Raw genomic sequence first — 13,406 nt, 5'->3', positions numbered from 1 at the left:
AAAGCCTTTGTTGTTGATATTCATGGTTAGCCATATGATACTCCATCGCATCTTCAGGTGTGCCCCATCAGCTATCATGAAACTCATTAACGTGAGGTGTGAACTGTGACACACTTTGAAGGAGATACTCCATTTGTTGAAATAGGATCTCGTTTTGAGCATGAATCGTAACATTTATATTTGGGTCGAACATTCCGACAAACAGTCTACAAAACTAGCAAACAAGTGAAATAACAAGATAAAAAAATAATAAAAAAAAAATCAAAATTAAAAGACTATTGCAATAACAAAATCTAAAATAAAGTAACTAACTAAAATTCTAAAATAAAGGAACTAAACTAAAAATCTAAAATTAAGTAAATAGCTAAAAATCTAAAATTAAGTAAATAACTAAAAATAATACGACTATTGCAATGCGTGCAATATTGACACAGTCCCCGGCAACAGCGCCAATTTGTTGAAAGTATTTTAGGTAAATATTTTCTACTATCGTATCCATAGAGACTGAGTTAATATTACTGCCGTTCTATAGTTAATTTATAATGAGTAGTGAAAAATATTGATGTTGATTGTTTTAATCTCTACTTGCAAATAACAGAATAATGATTGAATGATAAAAAGCTTAAAGATGAATAACAATGGTGAATGAATATGTTGAGTTTTAGGGTTCATCAACCTATTCATATGCAATAATCAATTAATCCACATGTGAAAATTATCTAAGTTATTATCTTCATTCATCCTCAAAACTGATATTATGTCTAATAATCAATCTAGAACCACCTCTACCAGTATGATATTCGATCTCTCAGAATAACTATAAAGATAAAGGGAATTAACCGCGATGATTTATGAAAACTTCTTCAAAATCTCATCTCTTAGTATTAATCAACAAGTCAATGTAAAAACATAGGGCAAAAGTATAAACCCTATCTCTCGATTTATAGTTCAACAATGATATAAAATAAAAGCAAGGTTTTTCATTGATAATAAAGCTTAAACAATTGTTCACAGAAATTAATCAAGTAATTGCATCTTCATAGGTTAACTACTACCTTAAACTCAACACAATGGGATTTAGCTCTCCATAGATATGAAGAACACACAAAGTTTCATTGATGGATTCATCTTCATCAAGGGAATGTCTTCAATTGATGTTGAATTCTCCGTCAGATGTTGTTTGATGCTCTGGATTAGGATTCCTCTCTGAATTTCGCTCACCAAAAGATCCCTTCCTTATGAGAATTAGGGCTTCTATTTATAATAATTCATCCTTGTAACGCAGCCACCGCGCCTCGGCACGTATTGGCGCGGCGCGAACCTAAGTCAGAGGGTGAAGGCGCGTCTCACCCCTTATTGGCACGGCTCGGCCTTTGTTTCACCTTCCTTCTTTGTGATTCCTCCTCTCCAGAAGCTCTACGCCTCGACTTCAATATCTGCACAAATAACACCCAATGTGACGCAAGTTGTTCTACAATTAGTGTCGAACCTTTAGAGTTCAATTCTAACCGTAAAATCCTCAAAACTCCTAAGATATACTCAATTTTAGCTCAAAAGGTAGTTAATTTAGCACATGAAAACAATACTAATTCACTCCTAACAAACTCTCCCCAACTTAGAGTTTTGTTTGTCCCTAAACAAAATTACTTACCTCAATAAAAACAACAACACATACCAACAATCGTGCAACAAGTTTTTCAAAAAGTTTTTCAAATGGTTCAATTCAGTGACCAACTCAGATACTCTTCTTCTCTCTGCAAACTCAGAACATGCACAACAAACAGGTTTTGAAAAGAAAGTACCTTCAGAAGTTCAAAACACTACACAACCTCAGTTGAATCAGCACTAATCACTCTCATCAAAAGATATGATGAATAAAAGAGGGGTTAAACACTCATCCAAACAATTAAACCAACAAATATCCATATCATACGTTCACCAAATTGTTAGCATCAAGACCTATGGAATCTGAGAATCGAAACGTCTTTATAGGGTTGTAATATGGTTTAGATTCAAAGAAAATAAGATGTTCAAGGGTTGTTCCTATTCTAGGGAAGCATCCGAATCACATTACTCATTCCTTTTTCTCTATACCATTAGCTTTTTCACCCGTTCATCTTTTCATTTGTAGCTCGATGTTTCTTTCATTTTCAACAACTGTCCAAGTTCACATGTTGTTTTTCCTTTGTTTTCTTTCTGTCACGCTACGAAATTCTTTTGTTCTTTGCACATCACCACCTGTACTTACTTTTCTTTTGCTTATGAATCTCCCCAACTTGGAGATCAACCTGTATTCAGATTCTATGAATGCTCCCCTACTTTCGGTAAAGGTAAAAGAGAAAACACATCACCAAATTTTATGGTCCAAAACAAAACTTTTCATTGAGATCAAAACTCACCAGGTGTTTTTCTTGGTGCATATTATGAAATTTATCTTGACCTCAGTCTCAAAGAATGGTTAGCAAAGGATCACACTCTCACAGAAAAAAAATAAGTTTTAAGATGGAATAGGCTCAAAGAAACTCTCAGATTCAAACAAGTGCCTAAGTCATTTTCACAGATTTCCACAAAACGATGCGACAAACAGTTTAGCAAAATACAGACATGTCAAAGTAATCGATGGTCTCCTGCATATAGTAAACAATGGATAGCTTTCCTCACAATGGTTAAGGCTAAGCCGATCCAACAAAAATAGTGTACCATAAAGAACTTCTGCCAGTGTTTACTAACAACCTACGTTTCATGCACACACTAAGAGTTTAAGTTCAAAAATTCATACCTGCCTTGTCACTTATTGAAAAGGAAAGTGAAAAATTAATTTTTGAAAAATTTCCACTCACTACCACTTTCATGCATGTTGCTCCATTGTTGGTACTCTCATTATATTGCTTGAGCTTTTCATTATGTTGTAGAAACTACTCATTCTAAACTAGGGCTAAAACAAACAAATAATAAACAGAAAATTGAAACATGCAAAAGAGTAAATCCACCCCCAATCTTGAACTAAACATTGACCTTAATGTTTCAGAACAAGCCCGAGAGGGTTGACTCACAAGGGGTCTTGTCATATCAATTGATTCTTCCTAGCTTTCACCAGAAAGGTCCCCTTATTATTTCCTGAAATAAAAATAAACAAAACAAAATAAAAAATAAAACATTATAAGTGTGGGTTACCTCCCACGAGGCGCCTCGTTTAACGTCACATGGCTTGACGGTTCATGGTTGAATCATCAACCATTGTCTCTTTTTCTTGGTACTTTTCTTACCAATGTGAAGCCCCAAAATTATTTAAAGTTTTCTTGTTTGGTTTCTTCATCCTTAATTCTTACCACTTCAACTCACGATCTCTCTTCCTTCATTTGTTTTTTCCTCTCCTCAAGAGAGATAACCACCTTATCCGTTAATTTCTTTGTCGATGAGAACCTATCCTTGATGAATTTGACACATTTTGGCTTTAACTCTAAACCGTCTAAAAATGGGATGGTGATTTGCAAACGGCTAAACATTTCCATTGGCCGAAAGTAATGACTCACATTCCCTTCTTTATTAGGAACTTGTAGAGGAAGTAATTCCAATGAGAGTTTATGCTCCTTTGCATTACTACTCTTCTTCAACTCTAAGTCCACCATATTCTCTTTTGAAAAAGTTTCAACTTTTGAAGTTTCTAACTCGTTCACGGCTTCTTTGATCATATCCTCTTTTTTTGTTCCTTCGACTAACACATCATCTAATTTTTTAGGAGGTCTTGGATAAGGTAGCTTCATTGAGAGCTCATACACAACTTCTATATTTTTCTTGATGTTTATATACTCTATATTATCCTTTTCAACAACATTTCCTTGTCATCAACTTCCTTCTCCACTCTCTTCTTTCCAACATCCTCACCAATCACTTTTACATACCTTATAGAAGTAGCATTGCAAGTTTCTACATAAGTCGTAGGGTTTTGAAAAGTTGAGACTTGACTTACGTTTTGCTCAGTTAAGAAGTTGGGAAGTTGAACATCTTGAGGTTCCCGGTTTTGTTGAGTGGCTAAAGAGAATTGCATGAATTGATTCATGGTTTCCTCTAACTCAGAGGGTCCTCTTTGATAACCTTGATTATAGTGTGAAAGCCTTTGTTGTTGATATTCATGGTTAGCCATATGATACTCCATCGCATCTTCAGGTGTGCCCCATCAGCTATCATGAAACTCATTAACGTGAGGTGTGAACTGTGACACACTTTGAAGGAGATACTCCATTTGTTGAAATAGGATCTCGTTTTGAGCATGAATCGCATCATTTATATTTGGGTCGAACATTCCGACAAACAAAAGTCTACAAAACTAGCAAACAAGTGAAATAACAAGATAAAAAAAATAATAAAAAAAAAAATCAAAATTAAAAGACTATTGCAATAACAAAATCTAAAATAAAGTAACTAACTAAAATTCTAAAATAAAGGAACTAAACTAAAAATCTAAAATTAAGTAAATAGCTAAAAATCTAAAATTAAGTAAATAACTAAAAATAATACGACTATTGCAATGCGTGCAATATTGACACAGTCCCCGGCAACAGCGCCAATTTGTTGAAAGTATTTTAGGTAAATATTTTCTACTATCGTATCCACAGAGACTGAGTTAATATTACTGCCGTTCTATAGTTAATTTATAATGAGTAGTGAAAAATAGTGATGTTGATTGTTTTAATCTCTACTTGCAAATAACAGAATAATGATTGAATGATAAAAAGCTTAAAGATGAATAACAATGGTGAATGAATATGTTGAGTTTTAGGGTTCATCAACCTATTCATATGCAATAATCAATTAATCCACATGTGAAAATTATCTAAGTTATTATCTTCATTCATCCTCAAAACTGATATTATGTCTAATAATCAATCTAGAACCACCTCTACCAGTATGATATTCGATCTCTCAGAATAACTATAAAGATAAAGGGAATTAACCGCGATTATTTATGAAAACTTCTTCAAAATCTCATCTCTTAGTATTAATCAACAAGTCAATGTAAAAACCTAGGGCAAAAGTATAAACCCTATCTCTCGATTGATAGTTCAACAATGATATAAAATAAAAGCAAGGTTTTTCATTGATAATAAAGCTTAAACAATTGTTCACAGAAATTAATCAAGTAATTGCATCTTCATAGGTTAACTACTACCTTAAACTCAGCACAATGGGATTTAGCTCTCCATAGATATGAAGAACACACAAAGTTTCATGGATGGATTCATCTTCATCAAGGGAATGTCTTCAATTGATGTTGAATTCTTTGTCAGATGTTGTTTGATGCTCTGGATTAGGATTCCTCTCTGAATTTCGCTCACCAAAAGATCCCTTCCTTATGAGAATTAGGGCTTCTATTTATAATAATTCATCCTTGTAACGCAGCCACCGCGCCTCGGCACGTATTGGCGCGGCGCGAACCTAAGTCAGAGGGTGAAGGCGCGTCTCGCCCCTTATTGGCGCGGCTCGGCCTTTGTTTCACCTTCCTTCTTTGTGATTCCTCCTCTCCAGAAGCTCTACGCCTGCGTGTTTCTTCGTCTTTACTTCTCGACTTCAATATCTACACAAATAACACCCAATGTGACGCAAGTTGTTCTACAATTAGTGTCGAACCTTTAGAGTTCAATTCTAACCGTAAAATCCTCAAAACTCCTAAGATATACTCAATTTTAGCTCAAAAGGTAGTTAATTTAGCACATGAAAACACTACTAATTCACTCCTAACAAACTCTCCCCAACTTAGAGTTTTGTTTGTCCCTAAACAAAATTACTTACCTCAATAAAAACAACAACACATACCAACAATCATGCAACAAGTTTTTCAAATTTTTTTTCAAATGGTTCAATTCAGTGACCAACTCAGATACTCTTCTTCTCTCTGCAAACTCAGAACATGCACATCAAACAGGTTTTGAAAAGAAAGTACCTTCAGAAGTTCAAAACACTACACAACCTCAGTTGAATCAGCACTAATCACTCTCATCAAAAGATATGATGAATAAAAGAGGGGTTAAACACTCATCCAAACAATTAAACCAACAAATATCCATATCATACGTTCACCATATTGTTAGCATCAAGACCTATGGAATCTGAGAATCGAAACGTCTTTATAGGGTTGTAATATGGTTTAGATTCAAAGAAAAGAAGATGTTCAAGGGTTGTTCCTATTCTAGGGAAGCATCCGAATCACATAACTCATTCCTTTTTCTCTATACCATTAGCTTTTTCACCCGTTCATCTTTTCATTCGTAGCTCGATGTTTCTTTCATTTTCAACAACTGTCCAAGTTCACATGTTGTTTTTCCTTTGTTTTCTTTCTGTCACGCTACGAAATTCTTTTGTTCTTTGCACATCACCACCTGTACTTACTTTTCTTTTGCTTATGAATCTCCCCAACTTGGAGATCAACCTGTATTCAGATTCTATGAATGCTCCCCTACTTTCGGTAAAGGTAAAAGAGAAAACACATCACCAAATTTTATGGTCCAAAACAAAACTTTTCATTGAGATCAAAACTCACCAGGTGTTTTTCTTGGTGCATATTATGAAATTTATCTTGACCTCAGTCTCAAAGAATGGTTAGCAAAGGATCACACTCTCACAGAAAAAAATAAGTTTTAAGATGTAATAGGCTCAAAGAAACTCTCAGATTCAAACAAGTGCCTAAGTCATTTTCACAGATTTCCACAAAACGATGCGACAAACGGTTTAGCAAAATACAGACATGTCAAAGTAATCGATGGTCTCCTGCATATAGTAAACAATGGAAAGCTTTCCTCACAATGGTTAAGGCTAAGCCGATCCAACAAAAATAGTGTACCATAAAGAACTTCTGCCAGTGTTTACTAACAACCTACGTTTCATGCACACACTAAGAGTTTAAGTTCGAAAATTCATACCTGCCTTGTCACTTATTGAAAAGGAAAGTGAAAAATTAATTTTTGAAAAATTTCCACTCACTACCACTTTCATGCATGTTGCTCCATTGTTGGTACTCTCATTATATTGCTTGAGCTTTTCATTATGTTGTAGAAACTACTCATTCTAAACTGGGGCTAAAACAAACAAATAATAAACAGAAAATTGAAACATGCAAAAGAGTAAATCCACCCCCAATCTTGAACTAAACATTGACCTTAATGTTTCAGAACAAGCCCGAGAGGGTTGACTCACAAGGGGTCTTGTCATATCAATTGATTCTTCCTAGCTTTCACCAGAAAGGTCCCCTTATTATTTCCTGAAATAAAAATAAACAAAACAAAATAAAAAATAAAACATTAGAAGTGTGGGTTACCTCCCACGAGGCGCCTCGTTTAACGTCACATGGCTTGACGGTTCATGGTTGAATCATCAACCATTGTCTCTTTTTCTTGGTACTTTTCTTACCAATGTGAAGCCCCAAAATTATTTAAAGTTTTCTTGTTTGGTTTCTTCATCCTTAATTCTTACCACTTCAACTCACGATCTCTCTTCCTTCATTTGTTTTTTCCTCTCCTCAAGAGAGATAACCTCCTTATCCGTTAATTTCTTTGTCGATGAGAACCTATCCTTGATGAATTTGACACATTTTGGCTTTAACTCTAAACCGTCTAAAAATGGGATGGTGATTTGCAAACGGCTAAACATTTCCATTGGCCGAAAGTAATGACTCACATTCCCTTCTTTATTAGGAACTTGTAGAGGAAGTAATTCCAATGAGAGTTTATGCTCCTTTGCATTACTACTCTTCTTCAACTCTAAGTCCACCATATTCTCTTTTGAAAAAGTTTCAACTTTTGAAGTTTCTAACTCGTTCACGCTTCTTTGATCATATCCTCTTTTTTTGTTCCTTCGACTAACACATCATCTACTTTTTTAGGAGGTCTTGGATAAGGTAGCTTCATTGAGAGCTCATACACAACTTCTATATTTTTCTTGATGTTTATATACTCTATATTATCCTTTTCAACAACATTTCCTTGTCATCAACTTCCTTCTCCACTCTCTTCTTTCCAACATCCTCACCAATCACTTTTACATACCTTATAGAAGTAGCATTGCAAGTTTCTACATAAGTCGTAGGGTTTTGAAAAGTTGAGACTTGACTTACGTTTTGCTCAGTTAAGAAGTTGGGAAGTTGAACATCTTGAGGTTCCCGGTTTTGTTGAGTGGCTAAAGAGAATTGCATGAATTGATTCATGGTTTCCTCTAACTCAGAGGGTCCTCTTTGATAACCTTGATTATAGTGTGAAAGCCTTTGTTGTTGATATTCATGGTTAGCCATATGATACTCCATCGCATCTTCAGGTGTGCCCCATCAGCTATCATGAAACTCATTAACGTGAGGTGTGAACTGTGACACACTTTGAAGGAGATACTCCATTTGTTGAAATAGGATCTCGTTTTGAGCATGAATCGCATCATTTATATTTGGGTCGAACATTCCGACAAACAAAAGTCTACAAAACTAGCAAACAAGTGAAATAACAAGATAAAAAAAATAATAAAAAAAAATCAAAATTAAAAGACTATTGCAATAACAAAATCTAAAATAAAGTAACTAACTAAAATTCTAAAATAAAGGAACTAAACTAAAAATCTAAAATTAAGTAAATAGCTAAAAATCTAAAATTAAGTAAATAACTAAAAATAATACGACTATTGCAATGCGTGCAATATTGACACAGTCCCCGGCAACAGCGCCAATTTGTTGAAAGTATTTTAGGTAAATATTTTCTACTATCGTATCCACAGAGACTGAGTTAATATTACTGCCGTTCTATAGTTAATTTATAATGAGTAGTGAAAAATATTGATGTTGATTGTTTTAATCTCTACTTGCAAATAACAGAATAATGATTGAATGATAAAAAGCTTAAAGATGAATAACAATGGTGAATGAATATGTTGAGTTTTAGGGTTCATCAACCTATTCATATGCAATAATCAATTAATCCACATGTGAAAATTATCTAAGTTATTATCTTCATTCATCCTCAAAACTGATATTATGTCTAATAATCAATCTAGAACCACCTCTACCAGTATGATATTCGATCTCTCAGAATAACTATAAAGATAAAGGGAATTAACCGCGATTATTTATGAAAACTTCTTCAAAATCTCATCTCTTAGTATTAATCAACAAGTCAATGTAAAAACCTAGGGCAAAAGTATAAACCCTATCTCTCGATTGATAGTTCAACAATGATATAAAATAAAAGCAAGGTTTTTCATTGATAATAAAGCTTAAACAATTGTTCACAGAAATTAATCAAGTAATTGCATCTTCATAGGTTAACTACTACCTTAAACTCAGCACAATGGGATTTAGCTCTCCATAGATATGAAGAACACACAAAGTTTCTTGGATGGATTCATCTTCATCAAGGGAATGTCTTCAATTGATGTTGAATTCTTTGTCAGATGTTGTTTGATGCTCTGGATTAGGATTCCTCTCTGAATTTCGCTCACCAAAAGATCCCTTCCTTATGAGAATTAGGGCTTCTATTTATAATTATTCGTCCTTGTAACGCAGCCACCGCGCCTCGGCACGTATTGGCGCGGCGCGAACCTAAGTCAGAGGGTGAAGGCGCGTCTCGCCCCTTATTGGCGCGGCTCGGCCTTTGTTTCACCTTCCTTCTTTGTGATTCCTCCTCTCCAGAAGCTCTACGCCTGCGTGTTTCTTCGTCTTTACTTCTCGACTTCAATATCTACACAAATAACACCCAATGTGACGCAAGTTGTTCTACAATTAGTGTCGAACCTTTAGAGTTCAATTCTAACCGTAAAATCCTCAAAACTCCTAAGATATACTCAATTTTAGCTCAAAAGGTAGTTAATTTAGCACATGAAAACACTACTAATTCACTCCTAACAAACTCTCCCCAACTTAGAGTTTTGTTTGTCCCTAAACAAAATTACTTACCTCAATAAAAACAACAACACATACCAACAATCATGCAACAAGTTTTTCAAATGGTTCAATTCAGTGACCAACTCAGATACTCTTCTTCTCTCTGCAAACTCAGAACATGCACATCAAACAGGTTTTGAAAAGAAAGTACCTTCAGAAGTTCAAAACACTACACAACCTCAGTTGAATCAGCACTAATCACTCTCATCAAAAGATATGATGAATAAAAGAGGGGTTAAACACTCATCCAAACAATTAAACCAACAAATATCCATATCATACGTTCACCATATTGTTAGCATCAAGACCTATGGAATCTGAGAATCGAAACGTCTTTATAGGGTTGTAATATGGTTTAGATTCAAAGAAAAGAAGATGTTCAAGGGTTGTTCCTATTCTTGGGAAGCATCCGAATCACATAATTCAATCCTTTTTCTCTATACCATTAGCTTTTTCACCCGTTCATCTTTTCATTCGTAGCTCGATGTTTCTTTCATTTTCAACAACTGTCCAAGTTCACATGTTGTTTTTCCTTTGTTTTCTTTCTGTCACGCTACGAAATTCTTTTGTTCTTTGCACATCACCACCTGTACTTACTTTTCTTTTGCTTATGAATCTCCCCAACTTGGAGATCAACCTGTATTCAGATTCTATGAATGCTCCCCTACTTTCGGTAAAGGTAAAAGAGAAAACACATCACCAAATTTTATGGTCCAAAACAAAACTTTTCATTGAGATCAAAACTCACCAGGTGTTTTTCTGGGTGCATATTATGAAATTTATCTTGACCTCAGTCTCAAAGAATGGTTAGCAAAGGATCACACTCTCACAGAAAAAAAAATAAGTTTTAAGATGGAATAGGCTCAAAGAAACTCTCAGATTCAAACAAGTGCCTAAGTCATTTTCACAGATTTCCACAAAACGATGCGACAAACGGTTTAGCAAAATACAGACATGTCAAAGTAATCGATGGTCTCCTGCATATAGTAAACAATGGAAAGCTTTCCTCACAATGGTTAAGGCTAAGCCGATCCAACAAAAATAGTGTACCATAAAGAACTTCTGCCAGTGTTTACTAACAACCTACGTTTCATGCACACACTAAGAGTTTAAGTTCGAAAATTCATACCTGCCTTGTCACTTATTGAAAAGGAAAGTGAAAAATTAATTTTTGAAAAATTTCCACTCACTACCACTTTCATGCATGTTGCTCCATTGTTGGTACTCTCATTATATTGCTTGAGCTTTTCATTATGTTGTAGAAACTACTCATTCTAAACTGGGGCTTAAACAAACAAATAATAAACAGAAAATTGAAACATGCTAAATCCACCCCCAATCTTGAACTAAACATTGACCTCAATGTTTCAGAACAAGCCCGAGAGGGTTGACTCACAAGGGGTCTTGTCATATCAATTGATTCTTCCTAGCTTTCACCAGAAAGGTCCCCTTATTATTTCCTGAAATAAAAATAAACAAAAATAAATAAAAAATAAAACATTAGAAGTGTGGGTTACCTCCCACGAGGCGCCTCGTTTAAAGTCACATGGCTTGACGGTTCATGGTTGAATCATCAACCATTGTCTCTTTTTCTTGGTACTTTTCTTACCAATGTGAAGCCCCAAAATTATTTAAAGTTTTCTTGTTTGGTTTCTTCATCCTTAATTCTTACCACTTCAACTCACGATCTCTCTTCCTTCATTTGTTTTTTCCTCTCCTCAAGAGAGATAACCTCCTTATCCGTTAATTTCTTTGTCGATGAGAACCTATCCTTGATGAATTTGACACATTTTGGCTTTAACTCTAAACCGTCTAAAAATGGGATGGTGATTTGCAAACGGCTAAACATTTCCATTGGCCGAAAGTAATGACTCACATTCCCTTCTTTATTAGGAACTTGTAGAGGAAGTAATTCCAATGAGAGTTTATGCTCCTTTGCATTACTACTCTTCTTCAACTCTAAGTCCACCATATTCTCTTTTGAAAAAGTTTCAACTTTTGAAGTTTCTAACTCGTTCACGACTTCTTTGATCATATCCTCTTTTTTTGTTCCTTCGACTAACCCATCATCTACTTTTTTAGGAGGTCTTGGATAAGGTAGCTTCATTGAGAGCTCATACTCAACTTCTATATTTTTCTTGATGTTTATATACTCTATATTATCCATTTCAACAACATCTTCCTTGTCATCAACTTGCTTCTCCACTCTCTTCTTTCCAACATCCTCACCAATCACTTTTACACTCCTTATAGAAGTAGCATTGCAAGTTTCTACATAAGTCGTAGGGTTTTGAAAAGTTGAGACTTGACTTACGTTTTGCTCAGTTAAGAAGTTGGGAAGTTGAACATCTTGAGGTTCCCGGTTTTGTTGAATGGCTAAAGAGAATTGCATGAATTGATTCATGGTTTCCTCTAACTCAGAGGGTCCTCTTTGATAACCTTGATTATAGTGTGAAAGCCTTTGTTGTTGATATTCATGGTTAGCCATATGATACTCCATCGCATCTTCAGGTGTGCCCCATCAGCTATCATGAAACTCATTAACGTGAGGTGTGAAATGTGACACACTTTGAAGGAGATACTCCATTTGTTGAAATAGGATCTCGTTTTGAGCATGAATCGCAACATTTATATTTGGGTCGAACATTCCGACAATCAAAAGTCTACAAAACTAGAAAACAAGTGAAATAACAAGATAAAAAAAATAATAATAAAAAAAAATCAAAATTAAAAGACTATTGCAATAACAAAATCTAAAATAAAGTAACTAACTAAAATTCTAAAATAAAGGAACTAAACTAAAAATCTAAAATTAAGTAAATAGCTAAAAATCTAAAATTAAGTAAATAACTAAAAATAATACGACTATTGCAATGCGTGCAATATTGACACAGTCCCCGGCAACAGCGCCAATTTGTTGAAAGTATTTTAGGTAAATATTTTCTACTATCGTATCCACAGAGACTGAGTTAATATTACTGCCGTTCTATAGTTAATTTATAATGAGTAGTGAAAAATATTGATGTTGATTGTTTTAATCTCTACTTGCAAATAACAGAATAATGATTGAATGATAAAAAGCTTAAAGATGAATAACTATGGTGAATGAATATGTTGAGTTTTAGGGTTCATCAACCTATTCAAATGCAATAATCAATTAATCCACATGTGAAAATTATCTAAGTTATTATCTTAATTCATCCTCAAAACTGATATTACGTCTAATAATCAATCTAGAACCAACTCTACCGGTATGATATTCGATCTCTCAGAATAACTATAAAGATAAAGGGAATTAACCGCGATGATTTATGAAAACTTCTTCAAAATCTCATCTCTTAGTATTAATCAACAAGTCAATGTAAAAACCTAGGGCAAAAGTATAAACCCTATCTCTCGATTGATAGTTCAACAATGATATAAAATAAAAGCAAGGTTTTTCATTGATAATAAAGCTTAAACAATTGTTCACAGAAATTCATCAAGTAATTGC

This window comes from Vicia villosa, linkage group LG5 (genome assembly GCF_029867415.1).
Source record: "Vicia villosa cultivar HV-30 ecotype Madison, WI linkage group LG5, Vvil1.0, whole genome shotgun sequence".
In the NCBI taxonomy this organism is placed as follows: Eukaryota; Viridiplantae; Streptophyta; class Magnoliopsida; order Fabales; family Fabaceae; genus Vicia; species Vicia villosa.
This window is presented reverse-complemented; position numbering follows the sequence as displayed.